This window comes from Euwallacea similis, unplaced genomic scaffold, assembly GCF_039881205.1.
Source record: "Euwallacea similis isolate ESF13 unplaced genomic scaffold, ESF131.1 scaffold_45, whole genome shotgun sequence".
Lineage (NCBI taxonomy): Eukaryota > Metazoa > Arthropoda > Insecta > Coleoptera > Curculionidae > Euwallacea > Euwallacea similis.
In genome coordinates, this window is record NW_027098670.1 from 196,204 (window position 1) to 218,863 (window position 22,660).

Sequence of the window (22,660 nt, forward strand, 5' to 3'; positions counted from 1 at the left end):
AATCAGACCAGAAATTTCCGAGCGCGGAGCGTGCAAACTTTTAATATTTACCCGGTTTATTTGACCTATGTCTACTCCTATCTCTGGAATTCATCAAAATAGTCCCACTACTGATCCCACCGTTGGATAGACCTAGTCTAGAGGAACATTTTGAGTGGTCACAAGGCCGAATCAGACCAGAAATTTCCGAGCGCGGAACGTGCAAACTTTTAATATTTACCCGGTTTATTTGACCTATGTCTACTCCTATCTCAGTAATTCATCAAAATAGTCCCACGACTGATGCCACCGTTGGATAGAGTTTGTCTAGAAGAACATTTTGAGTGGTCACAAGGCCGAATCAGACCAGAAATTTCCGAGCGCGGAACGTGCAAACTTTTAATATTTACCCGGTTTATTTGACGTGTGTGAATTTTTTTCTCAGGAATTCATCAAAATAGTCCGACGACTGATCCCACCGTTGGATAGAGCTTGTCTAGAAGAACATTTTGAGTGGTCACAAGGCCGAATCAGACCAGAAATTTCCGAGCGCGGAACGTGCAAACTTTTAATATTTACCCGGTTTATTTGACCTATGTCTACTCCTATCTCAGTAATTCATCAAAATAGTCCCACTACTGATCCCACCGTTGGATAGACCTAGTCTAGAGGAACATTTTGAGTGGTCACAAGGCCGAATCAGACCAGAAATTTCCGAGCGCGGAACGTGCAAACTTTTAATATTTACCCGGTTTATTTGACGTGTGTGAATTTTTTTCTTAGGAATTCATCAAAATAGTCCCACGACTGATCCCACCGTTGGATAGACCTAGTCTAGAGGAACATTTTGAGTGGTCACTCGGACGAATCAGACCAGAAATTTCCGAGCGCGGAGCATGCAAACTTTTAATATTTACCCGGTTTATTTGACCTATGTCTACTCCTATCTCTGGAAGTCATCAAAATAGTCCGACGACTGATACAACCGTTGGATAGAGCTAGTCTAGAGGAACATTTTGAGTGGTCACTCGGACGAATCAGACCAGAAATTTCCGAGCGCGGAGCGTGCAAACTTTTAATATTTACCCGGTTTATTTGACGTGTGTGAATTTTTTTCTCAGTAATTCATCAAAATACTCCCACGACTGATCCCACCGTTGGATAGACCTAGTCTAGAGGAACATTTTGAGTGGTCACACGGCCGAATCAAACCAGAAATTTCCGAGCGCGGAACGTGCAAACTTTTAATATTTACCCGGTTTATTTGACCTATGTCTACTCCTATCTCAGTAATTCATCAAAATAGTCCCACGACTGATGCCACCGTTGGATAGAGCTTGTCTAGAGGAACATTTTGAGTGGTCACTCGGACGAATCAGACCAGAAATTTCCGAGCGCGGAGCGTGCAAACTTTTAATATTTACCCGGTTTAGTTGACGTGTGTGAATTTTTTTCTCAGGAATTCATCAAAATAGTCCCACGAATGATCCCACCGTTGGATAGACCTAGTCTAGAGGAACATTTTGAGTGGTCACACGACGGAATCAGACCAGAAATTTCCGAGCGCGGAGCGTGCAAACTTTTAATATTTACCCGGTTTATTTGACCTATGTCTACTCCTATCTCTGGAATTCATCAAAATAGTCCCACTACTGATCCCACCGTTGGATAGACCTAGTCTAGAGGAACATTTTGAGTGGTCACAAGGCCGAATCAGACCAGAAATTTCCGAGCGCGGAACGTGCAAACTTTTAATATTTACCCGGTTTATTTGACCTATGTCTACTCCTATCTCAGTAATTCATCAAAATAGTCCCACGACTGATGCCACCGTTGGATAGAGTTTGTCTAGAAGAACATTTTGGGTGGTCACAAGGCCGAATCAGACCAGAAATTTCCGAGCGCGGAACGTGCAAACTTTTAATATTTACCCGGTTTATTTGACGTGTGTGAATTTTTTTCTCAGGAATTCATCAAAATAGTCCGACGACTGATCCCACCGTTGGATAGAGCTTGTCTAGAAGAACATTTTGAGTGGTCACAAGGCCGAATCAGACCAGAAATTTCCGAGCGCGGAACGTGCAAACTTTTAATATTTACCCGGTTTATTTGACCTATGTCTACTCCTATCTCTGGAATTCATCAAAATAGTCCCACTACTGATCCCACCGTTGGATAGACCTAGTCTAGAGGAACATTTTGAGTGGTCACAAGGCCGAATCAGACCAGAAATTTCCGAGCGCGGAACGTGCAAACTTTTAATATTTACCCGGTTTATTTGACCTATGTCTACTCCTATCTCAGTAATTCATCAAAATAGTCCCACGACTGATGCCACCGTTGGATAGAGTTTGTCTAGAAGAACATTTTGAGTGGTCACAAGGCCGAATCAGACCAGAAATTTCCGAGCGCGGAACGTGCAAACTTTTAATATTTACCCGGTTTATTTGACGTGTGTGAATTTTTTTCTCAGGAATTCATCAAAATAGTCCGACGACTGATCCCACCGTTGGATAGAGCTTGTCTAGAAGAACATTTTGAGTGGTCACAAGGCCGAATCAGACCAGAAATTTCCGAGCGCGGAACGTGCAAACTTTTAATATTTACCCGGTTTATTTGACCTATGTCTACTCCTATCTCAGTAATTCATCAAAATAGTCCCACTACTGATCCCACCGTTGGATAGACCTAGTCTAGAGGAACATTTTGAGTGGTCACAAGGCCGAATCAGACCAGAAATTTCCGAGCGCGGAACGTGCAAACTTTTAATATTTACCCGGTTTATTTGACCTATGTCTACTCCTATCTCAGTAATTCATCAAAATAGTCCCACTACTGATCCCACCGTTGGATAGACCTAGTCTAGAGGAACATTTTGAGTGGTCACAAGGCCGAATCAGACCAGAAATTTCCGAGCGCGGAACGTGCAAACTTTTAATATTTACCCGGTTTATTTGACCTATGTCTACTCCTATCTCAGTAATTCATCAAAATAGTCCCACGACTGATGCCACCGTTGGATAGAGCTTGTCTAGAGGAACATTTTGAGTGGTCACAAGGCCGAATCAGACCAGAAATTTCCGAGCGCGGAACGTGCAAACTTTTAATATTTACCCGGTTTATTTGACCTATGTCTACTCCTATCTCAGTAATTCATCAAAATAGTCCCACGACTGATGCCACCGTTGGATAGAGCTTGTCTAGAGGAACATTTTGAGTGGTCACTCGGCCGAATCGGACCAGAAATTTCCGAGCGCGGAGCGTGCAAACTTTTAATATTTACCCGGTTTAGTTGACGTGTGTGAATTTTTTTCTCAGGAATTCATCAAAATAGTCCCACGACTGATCCCACCGTTGGATAGACCTAGTCTAGAGGAACATTTTGAGTGGTCACACGACGGAATCAGACCAGAAATTTCCTTGCGCGGAGCGTGCAAATTTTTAATATTTACCCGGTTAATTTGACCTATGTCTACTCCTATCTCTGGAATTCATCAAAATAGTCCGACGACTGATACCACCGTTGGATAGAGCTTGTCTAGAGGAACATTTTGAGTGGTCACTCGGCCGAATCGGACCAGAAATTTCCGAGCGCGGAGCGTGCAAACTTTTAATATTTACCCGGTTTATTTGACGTGTGTGAATTTTTTTCTTAGGAATTCATCAAAATAGTCCCACGACTGATCCCACCGTTGGATAGACCTAGTCTAGAGGAACATTTTGAGTGGTCACTCGGACGAATCAGACCAGAAATTTCCGAGCGCGGAGCATGCAAACTTTTAATATTTACCCGGTTTATTTGACCTATGTCTACTCCTATCTCTGGAAGTCATCAAAATAGTCCGACGACTGATACCACCGTTGGATAGAGCTAGTCTAGAGGAACATTTTGAGTGGTCACTCGGACGAATCAGACCAGAAATTTCCGAGCGCGGAGCGTGCAAACTTTTAATATTTACCCGGTTTATTTGACGTGTGTGAATTTTTTTCTCAGTAATTCATCAAAATACTCCCACGACTGATCCCACCGTTGGATAGACCTAGTCTAGAGGAACATTTTGAGTGGTCACACGGCCGAATCAGACCAGAAATTTCCGAGCGCGGAACGTGCAAACTTTTAATATTTACCCGGTTTATTTGACCTATGTCTACTCCTATCTCAGTAATTCATCAAAATAGTCCCACGACTGATGCCACCGTTGGATAGAGCTTGTCTAGAGGAACATTTTGAGTGGTCACTCGGCCGAATCGGACCAGAAATTTCCGAGCGCGGAGCGTGCAAACTTTTAATATTTACGCGGTTTATTTGACGTGTGTGAATTTTTTTCTCAGGAATTCATCAAAATAGTCCCACGAATGATCCCAACGTTGGATAGAGCTAGTCTAGAGGAACATTTTGAGTGGTCACAAGGCCGAATCAGACCAGAAATTACCGAGCGCGGAGCGTGCAAACTTTTAATATTTACCCGGTTTATTTGACGTGTGTGAATTTTTTTCTCAGTAATTCATCAAAATAGTCCCACGACTGATGCCACCGTTGGATAGAGCTTGTCTAGAGGAACATTTTGAGTGGTCACACGGCCGAATCGGACCAGAAATTTCCGAGCGCGGAGCGTGCAAACTTTTAATATTTACCCGGTTTATTTGACGTGTGTGAATTTTTTTCTCAGTAATTCATCAAAATAGTCCCACGACTGATGCCACCGTTGGATAGAGCTTGTCTAGAGGAACATTTTGAGTGGTCACACGGCCGAATCGGACCAGAAATTTCCGAGCGCGGAGCGTGCAAACTTTTAATATTTACCCGGTTTATTTGACGTGTGTGAATTTTTTTCTCAGGAATTCATCAAAATAGTCCCACGAATGATCCCACCGTTGGATAGAGCTAGTCTAGAGGAACATTTTGAGTGGTCACTCGGACGAATCAGACCAGAAATTTCCGTGCGCGGAGCGTGCAAACTTTTAATATTTACCCGGTTTAGTTGACGTGTGTGAATTTTTTTCTCAGGAATTCATCAAAATAGTCCCACGACTGATCCCACCGTTGGATAGAGCTAGTCTAGAGGAACATTTTGAGTGGTCACACGACGGAATCAGACCAGAAATTTCCGAGCGCGGAGCGTGCAAACTTTTAATATTTACCCGGTTTATTTGACCTATGTCTACTCCTATCTCTGGAATTCATCAAAATAGTCCCACTACTGATCCCACCGTTGGATAGACCTAGTCTAGAGGAACATTTTGAGTGGTCACACGGCGGAATCAGACAAGAAATTTCCGAGCGCGGAGCGTGCAAACTTTTAATATTTACACCGTTTATTTTACGTATGTCTACTCCTATCTCTGGAATTCATCAAAATAGTCCGACGACTGATACCACCGTTGGATAGAGCTTGTCTAGAGGAACATTTTGAGTGGTCACTCGGCCGAATCGGACCAGAAATTTCCGAGCGCGGAGCGTGCAAACTTTTAATATTTACCCGGTTTATTTGACGTGTGTGAATTTTTTTCTCAGGAATTCATCAAAATAGTCCCACGACTGATCCCACCGTTGGATAGACCTAGTCTAGAGGAACATTTTGAGTGGTCACTCGGACGAATCAGACAAGAAATTTCCGAGCGCGGAGCGTGCAAACTTTTAATATTTACCCGGTTTATTTGACCTATGGCTACTCCTATCTCTGGAATTCATCAAAATAGTCCGACGACTGATACCACCGTTGGATAGAGCTTGTCTAGAGGAACATTTTGAGTGGTCACTCGGACGAATCAGACCAGAAATTACCGAGCGCGGAGCGTGCAAACTTTTAATATTTACCCGGTTTATTTGACCTATGGCTACTCCTATCTCTGGAATTCATCAAAATAGTCCGACGACTGATACCACCGTTGGATAGAGCTTGTCTAGAGGAACATTTTGAGTGGTCACACGACGGAATCAGACCAGAAATTTCCGAGCGCGGAGCGTGCAAACTTTTAATATTTACCCGGTTTATTTGACCTATGTCTACTCCTATCTCTGGAATTCATCAAAATAGTCCGACGACTGATACCACCGTTGGATAGAGCTTGTCTAGAGGAACATTTTGAGTGGTCACGCGGCCGAATCGGACCAGAAATTTCCGAGCGCGGAGCGTGCAAACTTTTAATATTTACCCGGTTTATTTGACGTGTGTGAATTTTTTTCTCAGTAATTCATCAAAATAGTCCCACGACTGATGCCACCGTTGGATAGAGCTTGTCTAGAGGAACATTTTGAGTGGTCACTCGGCCGAATCGGACCAGAAATTTCCGAGCGCGGAGCGTGCAAACTTTTAATATTTACCCGTTTTAGTTGACGTGTGTGAATTTTTTTCTCAGGAATTCATCAAAATAGTCCCACGACTGATGCCACCGTTGGATAGAGCTTGTCTAGAGGAACATTTTGAGTGGTCACTCGGCCGAATCAGACCAGAAATTTCCGCGCGCGGAGCGTGCAAACTTTTAATATTTACCCGGTTTATTTGACGTGTGTGAATTATTTTCTCAGGAAGTCATCAAAATAGTCCGACGACTGATCCCACCGTTGAATAGAGCTTGTCTAGAGCAATATTTTGAGTGGTCACTCGGACGAATCAGACCAGAAATTACCGAGCGCGGAGCGTGCAAACTTTTAATATTTACCCGGTTTATTTGACCTATGGCTACTCCTATCTCTGGAATTCATCAAAATAGTCCGACGACTGATACCACCGTTGGATAGAGCTTGTCTAGAGGAACATTTTGAGTGGTCACACGACGGAATCAGACCAGAAATTTCCGAGCGCGGAGCGTGCAAACTTTTAATATTTACCCGGTTTATTTGACCTATGTCTACTCCTATCTCTGGAATTCATCAAAATAGTCCGACGACTGATACCACCGTTGGATAGAGCTAGTCTAGAGGAACATTTTGAGTGGTCACTCGGACGAATCAGACCAGAAATTTCCGAGCGCGGAGCGTGCAAACTTTTAATATTTACCCGGTTTATTTGACCTATGTCTACTCCTATCTCTGGAATTCATCAAAATAGTCCCACTACTGATCCCACCGTTGGATAGACCTAGTCTAGAGGAACATTTTGAGTGGTCACAAGGCCGAATCAGACCAGAAATTTCCGAGCGCGGAACGTGCAAACTTTTAATATTTACCCGGTTTAGTTGACGTGTGTGAATTTTTTTCTCAGGAATTCATCAAAATAGTCCCACGAATTATCCCACCGTTGGATAGACCTAGTCTAGAGGAACATTTTGAGTGGTCACACGACGGAATCAGACCAGAAATTTCCGAGCGCGGAGCGTGCAAACTTTTAATATTTACCCGGTTTATTTGACCTATGTCTACTCCTATCTCTGGAATTCATCAAAATAGTCCCACTACTGATCCCACCGTTGGATAGACCTAGTCTAGAGGAACATTTTGAGTGGTCACACGACGGAATCAGACCAGAAATTTCCGAGCGCGGAACGTGCAAACTTTTAATATTTACCCGGTTTATTTGACCTATGTCTACTCCTATCTCAGTAATTCATCAAAATAGTCCCACGACTGATGCCACCGTTGGATAGAGTTTGTCTAGAAGAACATTTTGAGTGGTCACAAGGCCGAATCAGACCAGAAATTTCCGAGCGCGGAACGTGCAAACTTTTAATATTTACCCGGTTTATTTGACGTGTGTGAATTTTTTTCTCAGGAATTCATCAAAATAGTCCGACGACTGATCCCACCGTTGGATAGAGCTTGTCTAGAAGAACATTTTGAGTGGTCACAAGGCCGAATCAGACCAGAAATTTCCGAGCGCGGAACGTGCAAACTTTTAATATTTACCCGGTTTATTTGACCTATGTCTACTCCTATCTCAGTAATTCATCAAAATAGTCCCACTACTGATCCCACCGTTGGATAGACCTAGTCTAGAGGAACATTTTGAGTGGTCACAAGGCCGAATCAGACCAGAAATTTCCGAGCGCGGAACGTGCAAACTTTTAATATTTACCCGGTTTATTTGACGTGTGTGAATTTTTTTCTCAGTAATTCATCAAAATAGTCCAACGACTGATGCCACCGTTGGATAGAGCTTGTCTAGAGGAACATTTTGAGTGGTCACTCGGCCGAATCGGACCAGAAATTTCCGAGCGCGGAGCGTGCAAACTTTTAATATTTACCCGTTTTAGTTGACGTGTGTGAATTTTTTTCTCAGGAATTCATCAAAATAGTCCCACGACTGATGCCACCGTTGGATAGAGCTTGTCTAGAGGAACATTTTGAGTGGTCACTCGGCCGAATCAGACCAGAAATTTCCGCGCGCGGAGCGTGCAAACTTTTAATATTTACCCGGTTTATTTGACGTGTGTGAATTATTTTCTCAGGAAGTCATCAAAATAGTCCGACGACTGATCCCACCGTTGAATAGAGCTTGTCTAGAGGAATATTTTGAGTGGTCACTCGGACGAATCAGACCAGAAATTACCGAGCGCGGAGCGTGCAAACTTTTAATATTTACCCGGTTTATTTGACCTATGGCTACTCCTATCTCTGGAATTCATCAAAATAGTCCGACGACTGATACCACCGTTGGATAGAGCTTGTCTAGAGGAACATTTTGAGTGGTCACACGACGGAATCAGACCAGAAATTTCCGAGCGCGGAGCGTGCAAACTTTTAATATTTACCCGGTTTATTTGACCTATGTCTACTCCTATCTCTGGAATTCATCAAAATAGTCCGACGACTGATACCACCGTTGGATAGAGCTAGTCTAGAGGAACATTTTGAGTGGTCACTCGGACGAATCAGACCAGAAATTTCCGAGCGCGGAGCGTGCAAACTTTTAATATTTACCCGGTTTATTTGACCTATGTCTACTCCTATCTCTGGAATTCATCAAAATAGTCCCACTACTGATCCCACCGTTGGATAGACCTAGTCTAGAGGAACATTTTGAGTGGTCACAAGGCCGAATCAGACCAGAAATTTCCGAGCGCGGAACGTGCAAACTTTTAATATTTACCCGGTTTAGTTGACGTGTGTGAATTTTTTTCTCAGGAATTCATCAAAATAGTCCCACGAATTATCCCACCGTTGGATAGACCTAGTCTAGAGGAACATTTTGAGTGGTCACACGACGGAATCAGACCAGAAATTTCCGAGCGCGGAGCGTGCAAACTTTTAATATTTACCCGGTTTATTTGACCTATGTCTACTCCTATCTCTGGAATTCATCAAAATAGTCCCACTACTGATCCCACCGTTGGATAGACCTAGTCTAGAGGAACATTTTGAGTGGTCACAAGGCCGAATCAGACCAGAAATTTCCGAGCGCGGAACGTGCAAACTTTTAATATTTACCCGGTTTATTTGACCTATGTCTACTCCTATCTCAGTAATTCATCAAAATAGTCCCACGACTGATGCCACCGTTGGATAGAGTTTGTCTAGAAGAACATTTTGAGTGGTCACAAGGCCGAATCAGACCAGAAATTTCCGAGCGCGGAACGTGCAAACTTTTAATATTTACCCGGTTTATTTGACGTGTGTGAATTTTTTTCTCAGGAATTCATCAAAATAGTCCGACGACTGATCCCACCGTTGGATAGAGCTTGTCTAGAAGAACATTTTGAGTGGTCACAAGGCCGAATCAGACCAGAAATTTCCGAGCGCGGAACGTGCAAACTTTTAATATTTACCCGGTTTATTTGACCTATGTCTACTCCTATCTCTGGAATTCATCAAAATAGTCCGACGACTGATACCACCGTTGGATAGAGCTAGTCTAGAGGAACATTTTGAGTGGTCACACGGCCGAATCGGACCAGAAATTTCCGAGCGCGGAGCGTGCAAACTTTTAATATTTACCCGGTTAATTTGACCTATGTCTACTCCTATCTCTGGAATTCATCAAAATAGTCCGACGACTGATACCACCGTTGGATAGAGCTTGTCTAGAGGAACATTTTGAGTGGTCACTCGGCCGAATCGGACCAGAAATTTCCGAGCGCGGAGCGTGCAAACTTTTAATATTTACCCGGTTTATTTGACGTGTGTGAATTTTTTTCTTAGGAATTCATCAAAATAGTCCCACGACTGATCCCACCGTTGGATAGACCTAGTCTAGAGGAACATTTTGAGTGGTCACTCGGACGAATCAGACCAGAAATTTCCGAGCGCGGAGCATGCAAACTTTTAATATTTACTCGGTTTATTTGACCTATGTCTACTCCTATCTCTGGAAGTCATCAAAATAGTCCGACGACTGATACCACCGTTGGATAGAGCTAGTCTAGAGGAACATTTTGAGTGGTCACTCGGACGAATCAGACCAGAAATTTCCGAGCGCGGAGCGTGCAAACTTTTAATATTTACCCGGTTTATTTGACGTGTGTGAATTTTTTTCTCAGTAATTCATCAAAATACTCCCACGACTGATCCCACCGTTGGATAGACCTAGTCTAGAGGAACATTTTGAGTGGTCACACGGCCGAATCAGACCAGAAATTTCCGAGCGCGGAACGTGCAAACTTTTAATATTTACCCGGTTTATTTGACCTATGTCTACTCCTATCTCAGTAATTCATCAAAATAGTCCCACGACTGATGCCACCGTTGGATAGAGCTTGTCTAGAGGAACATTTTGAGTGGTCACAAGGCCGAATCAGACCAGAAATTACCGAGCGCGGAGCGTGCAAACTTTTAATATTTACCCGGTTTATTTGACGTGTGTGAATTTTTTTCTCAGGAATTCATCAAAATAGTCCCACGAATGATCCCAACGTTGGATAGAGCTAGTCTAGAGGAACATTTTGAGTGGTCACAAGGCCGAATCAGACCAGAAATTACCGAGCGCGGAGCGTGCAAACTTTTAATATTTACCCGGTTTATTTGACGTGTGTGAATTTTTTTCTCAGTAATTCATCAAAATAGTCCCACGACTGATGCCACCGTTGGATAGAGCTTGTCTAGAGGAACATTTTGAGTGGTCACACGGCCGAATCGGACCAGAAATTTCCGAGCGCGGAGCGTGCAAACTTTTAATATTTACCCGGTTTATTTGACGTGTGTGAATTTTTTTCTCAGTAATTCATCAAAATAGTCCCACGACTGATGCCACCGTTGGATAGAGCTTGTCTAGAGGAACATTTTGAGTGGTCACACGGCCGAATCGGACCAGAAATTTCCGAGCGCGGAGCGTGCAAACTTTTAATATTTACCCGGTTTATTTGACGTGTGTGAATTTTTTTCTCAGGAATTCATCAAAATAGTCCAACGAATGATCCCACCGTTGGATAGAGCTAGTCTAGAGGAACATTTTGAGTGGTCACTCGGACGAATCAGACCAGAAATTTCCGTGCGCGGAGCGTGCAAACTTTTAATATTTACCCGGTTTAGTTGACGTGTGTGAATTTTTTTCTCAGGAATTCATCAAAATAGTCCCACGACTGATCCCACCGTTGGATAGAGCTAGTCTAGAGGAACATTTTGAGTGGTCACACGACGGAATCAGACCAGAAATTTCCGAGCGCGGAGCGTGCAAACTTTTAACATTTACCCGGTTTATTTGACCTATGTCTACTCCTATCTCTGGAATTCATCAAAATAGTCCGACGACTGATCCCACCGTTGGATAGACCTAGTCTAGAGGAACATTTTGAGTGGTCACACGGCGGAATCAGACAAGAAATTTCCGAGCGCGGAGCGTGCAAACTTTTAATATTTACACCGTTTATTTTACGTATGTCTACTCCTATCTCTGGAATTCATCAAAATAGTCCGACGACTGATACCACCGTTGGATAGAGCTTGTCTAGAGGAACATTTTGAGTGGTCACTCGGCCGAATCGGACCAGAAATTTCCGAGCGCGGAGCGTGCAAACTTTTAATATTTACCCGGTTTATTTGACGTGTGTGAATTTTTTTCTCAGGAATTCATCAAAATAGTCCCACGACTGATCCCACCGTTGGATAGACCTAGTCTAGAGGAACATTTTGAGTGGTCACTCGGACGAATCAGACAAGAAATTTCCGAGCGCGGAGCGTGCAAACTTTTAATATTTACCCGGTTTATTTGACCTATGGCTACTCCTATCTCTGGAATTCATCAAAATAGTCCGACGACTGATACCACCGTTGGATAGAGCTTGTCTAGAGGAACATTTTGAGTGGTCACTCGGACGAATCAGACCAGAAATTACCGAGCGCGGAGCGTGCAAACTTTTAATATTTACCCGGTTTATTTGACCTATGGCTACTCCTATCTCTGGAATTCATCAAAATAGTCCGACGACTGATACCACCGTTGGATAGAGCTTGTCTAGAGGAACATTTTGAGTGGTCACACGACGGAATCAGACCAGAAATTTCCGAGCGCGGAGCGTGCAAACTTTTAATATTTACCCGGTTTATTTGACCTATGTCTACTCCTATCTCTGGAATTCATCAAAATAGTCTGACGACTGATACCACCGTTGGATAGAGCTTGTCTAGAGGAACATTTTGAGTGGTCACACGACGGAATCGGACCAGAAATTTCCGAGCGCGGAGCGTGCAAACTTTTAATATTTACCCGGTTTATTTGACGTGTGTGAATTTTTTTCTCAGTAATTCATCAAAATAGTCCCACGACTGATGCCACCGTTGGATAGAGCTTGTCTAGAGGAACATTTTGAGTGGTCACTCGGCCGAATCAGACCAGAAATTTCCGAGCGCGGAACGTGCAAACTTTTAATATTTACCCGGTTTATTTGACCTATGTCTACTCCTATCTCAGTAATTCATCAAAATAGTCCCACTACTGATCCCACCGTTGGATAGACCTAGTCTAGAGGAACATTTTGAGTGGTCACAAGGCCGAATCAGACCAGAAATTTCCGAGCGCGGAACGTGCAAACTTTTAATATTTACCCGGTTTATTTGACCTATGTCTACTCCTATCTCTGGAATTCATCAAAATAGTCCGACGACTGATACCACCGTTGGATAGAGCTAGTCTAGAGGAACATTTTGAGTGGTCACACGGCCGAATCGGACCAGAAATTTCCGAGCGCGGAGCGTGCAAACTTTTAATATTTACCCGGTTTATTTGACGTGTGTGAATTTTTTTCTCAGGAATTCATCAAAATAGTCCCACGACTGATCCCACCGTTGGATAGAGCTAGTCTAGAGGAACATTTTGAGTGGTCACACGACGGAATCAGACCAGAAATTTCCGAGCGCGGAGCGTGCAAACTTTTAATATTTACCCGGTTTATTTGACCTATGTCTACTCCTATCTCTGGAATTCATCAAAATAGTCCCACGACTGATCCCACCGTTGGATAGACCTAGTCTAGAGGAACATTTTGAGTGGTCACTCGGACGAATCAGACAAGAAATTTCCGAGCGCGGAGCGTGCAAACTTTTAATATTTACCCGGTTTATTTGACGTGTGTGAATTTTTTTCTCAGGAATTCATCAAAATAGTCCAACGACTGATCCCACCGTTGGATAGACCTAGTCTAGAGGAACATTTTGAGTGGTCACTCGGACGAATCAGACAAGAAATTTCCGAGCGCGGAGCGTGCAAACTTTTAATATTTACCCGGTTTATTTGACCTATGGCTACTCCTATCTCTGGAATTCATCAAAATAGTCCGACGACTGATACCACCGTTGGATAGAGCTTGTCTAGAGGAACATTTTGAGTGGTCACTCGGACGAATCAGACCAGAAATTACCGAGCGCGGAGCGTGCAAACTTTTAATATTTACCCGGTTTATTTGACCTATGGCTACTCCTATCTCTGGAATTCATCAAAATAGTCCGACGACTGATACCACCGTTGGATAGAGCTTGTCTAGAGGAACATTTTGAGTGGTCACACGACGGAATCAGACCAGAAATTTCCGAGCGCGGAGCGTGCAAACTTTTAATATTTACCCGGTTTATTTGACCTATGTCTACTCCTATCTCTGGAATTCATCAAAATAGTCCGACGACTGATACCACCGTTGGATAGAGCTTGTCTAGAGGAACATTTTGAGTGGTCACGCGGCCGAATCGGACCAGATATTTCCGAGCGCGGAGCGTGCAAACTTTTAATATTTACCCGGTTTATTTGACGTGTGTGAATTTTTTTCTCAGTAATTCATCAAAATAGTCCCACGACTGATGCCACCGTTGGATAGAGCTTGTCTAGAGGAACATTTTGAGTGGTCACAAGGCCGAATCAGACCAGAAATTTCCGAGCGCGGAACGTGCAAACTTTTAATATTTACCCGGTTTATTTGACCTATGTCTACTCCTATCTCAGTAATTCATCAAAATAGTCCCACGACTGATGCCACCGTTGGATAGAGCTTGTCTAGAGGAACATTTTGAGTGGTCACTCGGCCGAATCGGACCAGAAATTTCCGAGCGCGGAGCGTGCAAACTTTTAATATTTACCCGGTTTATTTGACGTGTGTGAATTTTTTTCTCAGGAATTCATCAAAATAGTCCCACGAATGATCCCAACGTTGGATAGAGCTAGTCTAGAGGAACATTTTGAGTGGTCACAAGGCCGAATCAGACCAGAAATTACCGAGCGCGGAGCGTGCAAACTTTTAATATTTACCCGGTTTATTTGACGTGTGTGAATTTTTTTCTCAGTAATTCATCAAAATAGTCCCACTACTGATCCCACCGTTGGATAGACCTAGTCTAGAGGAACATTTTGAGTGGTCACAAGGCCGAATCAGACCAGAAATTTCCGAGCGCGGAACGTGCAAACTTTTAATATTTACCCGGTTTATTTGACCTATGTCTACTCCTATCTCAGTAATTCATCAAAATAGTCCCACGACTGATGCCACCGTTGGATAGAGTTTGTCTAGAAGAACATTTTGAGTGGTCACAAGGCCGAATCAGACCAGAAATTTCCGAGCGCGGAACGTGCAAACTTTTAATATTTACCCGGTTTATTTGACGTGTGTGAATTTTTTTCTCAGGAATTCATCAAAATAGTCCGACGACTGATCCCACCGTTGGATAGAGCTTGTCTAGAAGAACATTTTGAGTGGTCACAAGGCCGAATCAGACCAGAAATTTCCGAGCGCGGAACGTGCAAACTTTTAATATTTACCCGGTTTATTTGACCTATGTCTACTCCTATCTCAGTAATTCATCAAAATAGTCCCACTACTGATCCCACCGTTGGATAGACCTAGTCTAGAGGAACATTTTGAGTGGTCACAAGGCCGAATCAGACCAGAAATTTCCGAGCGCGGAACGTGCAAACTTTTAATATTTACCCGGTTTATTTGACCTATGTCTACTCCTATCTCAGTAATTCATCAAAATAGTCCCACGACTGATGCCACCGTTGGATAGAGCTTGTCTAGAGGAACATTTTGAGTGGTCACAAGGCCGAATCAGACCAGAAATTTCCGAGCGCGGAACGTGCAAACTTTTAATATTTACCCGGTTTATTTGACCTATGTCTACTCCTATCTCAGTAATTCATCAAAATAGTCCCACGACTGATGCCACCGTTGGATAGAGCTTGTCTAGAGGAACATTTTGAGTGGTCACTCGGCCGAATCGGACCAGAAATTTCCGAGCGCGGAGCGTGCAAACTTTTAATATTTACCCGGTTTATTTGACGTGTGTGAATTTTTTTCTCAGGAATTCATCAAAATAGTCCCACGAATGATCCCAACGTTGGATAGAGCTAGTCTAGAGGAACATTTTGAGTGGTCACAAGGCCGAATCAGACCAGAAATTACCGAGCGCGGAGCGTGCAAACTTTTAATATTTACCCGGTTTATTTGACGTGTGTGAATTTTTTTCTCAGTAATTCATCAAAATACTCCCACGACTGATCCCACCGTTGGATAGACCTAGTCTAGAGGAACATTTTGAGTGGTCACACGGCCGAATCAGACCAGAAATTTCCGAGCGCGGAACGTGCAAACTTTTAATATTTACCCGGTTTATTTGACCTATGTCTACTCCTATCTCAGTAATTCATCAAAATAGTCCCACGACTGATGCCACCGTTGGATAGAGCTTGTCTAGAGGAACATTTTGAGTGGTCACTCGGCCGAATCGGACCAGAAATTTCCGAGCGCGGAGCGTGCAAACTTTTAATATTTACCCGGTTTATTTGACGTGTGTGAATTTTTTTCTCAGGAATTCATCAAAATAGTCCCACGAATGATCCCAACGTTGGATAGAGCTAGTCTAGAGGAACATTTTGAGTGGTCACAAGGCCGAATCAGACCAGAAATTACCGAGCGCGGAGCGTGCAAACTTTTAATATTTACCCGGTTTATTTGACGTGTGTGAATTTTTTTCTCAGTAATTCATCAAAATAGTCCCACGACTGATGCCACCGTTGGATAGAGCTTGTCTAGAGGAACATTTTGAGTGGTCACACGGCCGAATCGGACCAGAAATTTCCGAGCGCGGAGCGTGCAAACTTTTAATATTTACCCGGTTTATTTGACGTGTGTGAATTTTTTTCTCAGTAATTCATCAAAATAGTCCCACGACTGATGCCACCGTTGGATAGAGCTTGTCTAGAGGAACATTTTGAGTGGTCACACGGCCGAATCGGACCAGAAATTTCCGAGCGCGGAGCGTGCAAACTTTTAATATTTACCCGGTTTATTTGACGTGTGTGAATTTTTTTCTCAGGAATTCATCAAAATAGTCCCACGAATGATCCCACCGTTGGATAGAGCTAGTCTAGAGGAACATTTTGAGTGGTCACTCGGACGAATCAGACCAGAAATTTCCGTGCGCGGAGCGTGCAAACTTTTAATATTTACCCGGTTTAGTTGACGTGTGTGAATTTTTTTCTCAGGAATTCATCAAAATAGTCCCACGACTGATCCCACCGTTGGATAGAGCTAGTCTAGAGGAACATTTTGAGTGGTCACACGACGGAATCAGACCAGAAATTTCCGAGCGCGGAGCGTGCAAACTTTTAATATTTACCCGGTTTATTTGACCTATGTCTACTCCTATCTCTGGAATTCATCAAAATAGTCCCACGACTGATCCCACCGTTGGATAGACCTAGTCTAGAGGAACATTTTGAGTGGTCACACGGCGGAATCAGACAAGAAATTTCCGAGCGCGGAGCGTGCAAACTTTTAATATTTACACCGTTTATTTTACGTATGTCTACTCCTATCTCTGGAATTCATCAAAATAGTCCGACGACTGATACCACCGTTGGATAGAGCTTGTCTAGAGGAACATTTTGAGTGGTCACTCGGCCGAATCGGACCAGAAATTTCCGAGCGCGGAGCGTGCAAACTTTTAATATTTACCCGTTTTAGTTGACGTGTGTGAATTTTTTTCTCAGGAATTCATCAAAATAGTCCCACGACTGATGCCACCGTTGGATAGAGCTTGTCTAGAGGAACATTTTGAGTGGTCACTCGGCCGAATCAGACCAGAAATTTCCGCGCGCGGAGCGTGCAAACTTTTAATATTTACCCGGTTTATTTGACGTGTGTGAATTATTTTCTCAGGAAGTCATCAAAATAGTCCGACGACTGATCCCACCGTTGAATAGAGCTTGTCTAGAGGAATATTTTGAGTGGTCACTCGGACGAATCAGACCAGAAATTACCGAGCGCGGAGCGTGCAAACTTTTAATATTTACCCGGTTTATTTGACCTATGGCTACTCCTATCTCTGGAATTCATCAAAATAGTCCGACGACTGATACCACCGTTGGATAGAGCTTGTCTAGAGGAACATTTTGAGTGGTCACACGACGGAATCAGACCAGAAATTTCCGAGCGCGGAGCGTGCAAACTTTTAATATTTACCCGGTTTATTTGACCTATGTCTACTCCTATCTCTGGAATTCATCAAAATAGTCCGACGACTGATACCACCGTTGGATAGAGCTAGTCTAGAGGAACATTTTGAGTGGTCACTCGGACGAATCAGACCAGAAATTTCCGAGCGCGGAACGTGCAAACTTTTAATATTTACCCGGTTTAGTTGACGTGTGTGAATTTTTTTCTCAGGAATTCATCAAAATAGTCCCACGAATGATCCCACCGTTGGATAGACCTAGTCTAGAGGAACATTTTGAGTGGTCACACGACGGAATCAGACCAGAAATTTCCGAGCGCGGAGCGTGCAAACTTTTAATATTTACCCGGTTTATTTGACCTATGTCTACTCCTATCTCTGGAATTCATCAAAATAGTCCCACTACTGATCCCACCGTTGGATAGACCTAGTCTAGAGGAACATTTTGAGTGGTCACAAGGCCGAATCAGACCAGAAATTTCCGAGCGCGGAACGTGCAAACTTTTAATATTTACCCGGTTTATTTGACCTATGTCTACTCCTATCTCAGTAATTCATCAAAATAGTCCCACGACTGATGCCACCGTTGGATAGAGTTTGTCTAGAAGAACATTTTGAGTGGTCACAAGGCCGAATCAGACCAGAAATTTCCGAGCGCGGAACGTGCAAACTTTTAATATTTACCCGGTTTATTTGACGTGTGTGAATTTTTTTCTCAGGAATTCATCAAAATAGTCCGACGACTGATCCCACCGTTGGATAGAGCTTGTCTAGAAGAACATTTTGAGTGGTCACAAGGCCGAATCAGACCAGAAATTTCCGAGCGCGGAACGTGCAAACTTTTAATATTTACCCGGTTTATTTGACCTATGTCTACTCCTATCTCAGTAATTCATCAAAATAGTCCCACTACTGATCCCACCGTTGGATAGACCTAGTCTAGAGGAACATTTTGAGTGGTCACAAGGCCGAATCAGACCAGAAATTTCCGAGCGCGGAACGTGCAAACTTTTAATATTTACCCGGTTTATTTGACCTATGTCTACTCCTATCTCAGTAATTCATCAAAATAGTCCCACGACTGATGCCACCGTTGGATAGAGCTTGTCTAGAGGAACATTTTGAGTGGTCACAAGGCCGAATCAGACCAGAAATTTCCGAGCGCGGAACGTGCAAACTTTTAATATTTACCCGGTTTATTTGACCTATGTCTACTCCTATCTCAGTAATTCATCAAAATAGTCCCACGACTGATGCCACCGTTGGATAGAGCTTGTCTAGAGGAACATTTTGAGTGGTCACTCGGCCGAATCGGACCAGAAATTTCCGAGCGCGGAGCGTGCAAACTTTTAATATTTACCCGGTTTAGTTGACGTGTGTGAATTTTTTTCTCAGGAATTCATCAAAATAGTCCCACGACTGATCCCACCGTTGGATAGACCTAGTCTAGAGGAACATTTTGAGTGGTCACACGACGGAATCAGACCAGAAATTTCCTTGCGCGGAGCGTGCAAATTTTTAATATTTACCCGGTTTATTTGACGTGTGTGAATTTTTTTCCCAGTAATTCATCAAAATAGTCCCACGACTGATGCCACCGTTGGATAGAGCTTGTCTAGAGGAACATTTTGAGTGGTCACACGGCCGAATCGGACCAGAAATTTCCGAGCGCGGAGCGTGCAAACTTTTAATATTTACCCGGTTAATTTGACCTATGTCTACTCCTATCTCTGGAATTCATCAAAATAGTCCGACGACTGATACCACCGTTGGATAGAGCTTGTCTAGAGGAACATTTTGAGTGGTCACTCGGCCGAATCGGACCAGAAATTTCCGAGCGCGGAGCGTGCAAACTTTTAATATTTACCCGGTTTATTTGACGTGTGTGAATTTTTTTCTTAGGAATTCATCAAAATAGTCCCACGACTGATCCCACCGTTGGATAGACCTAGTCTAGAGGAACATTTTGAGTGGTCACTCGGACGAATCAGACCAGAAATTTCCGTGCGCGGAGCGTGCAAACTTTTAATATTTACCCGGTTTAGTTGACGTGTGTGAATTTTTTTCTCAGGAATTCATCAAAATAGTCCCACGAATGATCCCACCGTTGGATAGAGCTAGTCTAGAGGAACATTTTGAGTGGTCACTCGGACGAATCAGACCAGAAATTTCCGTGCGCGGAGCGTGCAAACTTTTAATATTTACCCGGTTTAGTTGACGTGTGTGAATTTTTTTCTCAGGAATTCATCAAAATAGTCCCACGACTGATCCCACCGTTGGATAGACCTAGTCTAGAGGAACATTTTGAGTGGTCACACGGCCGAAACAGACCAGAAATTTCCGAGCGCGGAGCGTGCAAACTTTTAATATTTACCCGGTTTATTTGACCTATGTCTACTCCTATCTCTGGAAGTCATCAAAATAGTCCGACGACTGATACCACCGTTGGATAGAGCTTGTCTAGAGGAACATTTTGAGTGGTCACTCGGCCGAATCGGACCAGAAATTTCCGAGCGCGGAGCGTGCAAACTTTTAATATTTACCCGGTTTATTTGACGTGTGTGAATTTTTTTCTTAGGAATTCATCAAAATAGTCCCACGACTGATCCCACCGTTGGATAGACCTAGTCTAGAGGAACATTTTGAGTGGTCACACGGCCGAATCAGACCAGAAATTTCCGAGCGCGGAACGTGCAAACTTTTAATATTTACCCGGTTTATTTGACCTATGTCTACTCCTATCTCAGTAATTCATCAAAATAGTCCCACGACTGATGCCACCGTTGGATAGAGCTTGTCTAGAGGAACATTTTGAGTGGTCACTCGGCCGAATCGGACCAGAAATTTCCGAGCGCGGAGCGTGCAAACTTTTAATATTTACCCGGTTTATTTGACGTGTGTGAATTTTTTTCTCAGGAATTCATCAAAATAGTCCCACGAATGATCCCACCGTTGGATAGAGCTAGTCTAGAGGAACATTTTGAGTGGTCACTCGGACGAATCAGACCAGAAATTTCCGTGCGCGGAGCGTGCAAACTTTTAATATTTACCCGGTTTAGTTGACGTGTGTGAATTTTTTTCTCAGGAATTCATCAAAATAGTCCCACGACTGATCCCACCGTTGGATAGACCTAGTCTAGAGGAACATTTTGAGTGGTCACACGGCCGAAACAGACCAGAAATTTCCGAGCGCGGAGCGTGCAAACTTTTAATATTTACCCGGTTAATTTGACCTATGTCTACTCCTATCTCTGGAATTCATCAAAATAGTCCGACGACTGATACCACCGTTGGATAGAGCTTGTCTAGAGGAACATTTTGAGTGGTCACTCGGCCGAATCGGACCAGAAATTTCCGAGCGCGGAGCGTGCAAACTTTTAATATTTACCCGGTTTATTTGACGTGTGTGAATTTTTTTCTTAGGAATTCATCAAAATAGTCCCACGACTGATCCCACCGTTGGATAGACCTAGTCTAGAGGAACATTTTGAGTGGTCACTCGGACGAATCAGACCAGAAATTTCCGAGCGCGGAGCATGCAAACTTTTAATATTTACCCGGTTTATTTGACCTATGTCTACTCCTATCTCTGGAAGTCATCAAAATAGTCCGACGACTGATACCACCGTTGGATAGAGCTAGTCTAGAGGAACATTTTGAGTGGTCACTCGGACGAATCAGACAAGAAATTTCCGAGCGCGGAGCGTGCAAACTTTTAATATTTACCCGGTTTATTTGACCTATGGCTACTCCTATCTCTGGAATTCATCAAAATAGTCCGACGACTGATACCACCGTTGGATAGAGCTTGTCTAGAGGAACATTTTGAGTGGTCACAAGGCCGAATCAGACCAGAAATTTCCGAGCGCGGAACGTGCAAACTTTTAATATTTACCCGGTTTATTTGACGTGTGTGAATTTTTTTCTCAGGAATTCATCAAAATAGTCCGACGACTGATCCCACCGTTGGATAGAGCTTGTCTAGAAGAACATTTTGAGTGGTCACAAGGCCGAATCAGACCAGAAATTTCCGAGCGCGGAACGTGCAAACTTTTAATATTTACCCGGTTTATTTGACCTATGTCTACTCCTATCTCAGTAATTCATCAAAATAGTCCCACTACTGATCCCACCGTTGGATAGACCTAGTCTAGAGGAACATTTTGAGTGGTCACAAGGCCGAATCAGACCAGAAATTTCCGAGCGCGGAACGTGCAAACTTTTAATATTTACCCGGTTTATTTGACCTATGTCTACTCCTATCTCAGTAATTCATCAAAATAGTCCCACGACTGATGCCACCGTTGGATAGAGCTTGTCTAGAGGAACATTTTGAGTGGTCACAAGGCCGAATCAGACCAGAAATTTCCGAGCGCGGAACGTGCAAACTTTTAATATTTACCCGGTTTATTTGACCTATGTCTACTCCTATCTCAGTAATTCATCAAAATAGTCCCACGACTGATGCCACCGTTGGATAGAGCTTGTCTAGAGGAACATTTTGAGTGGTCACTCGGCCGAATCGGACCAGAAATTTCCGAGCGCGGAAAGTGCAAACTTTTAATATTTACCCGGTTTATTTGACCTATGTCTACTCCTATCTCAGTAATTCATCAAAATAGTCCCACGACTGATGCCACCGTTGGATAGAGCTTGTCTAGAGGAACATTTTGAGTGGTCACACGGCCGAATCGGACCAGAAATTTCCGAGCGCGGAGCGTGCAAACTTTTAATATTTACCCGGTTTATTTGACGTGTGTGAATTTTTTTCTCAGGAATTCATCAAAATAGTCCCACGAATGATCCCACCGTTGGATAGAGCTAGTCTAGAGGAACATTTTGAGTGGTCACTCGGACGAATCAGACCAGAAA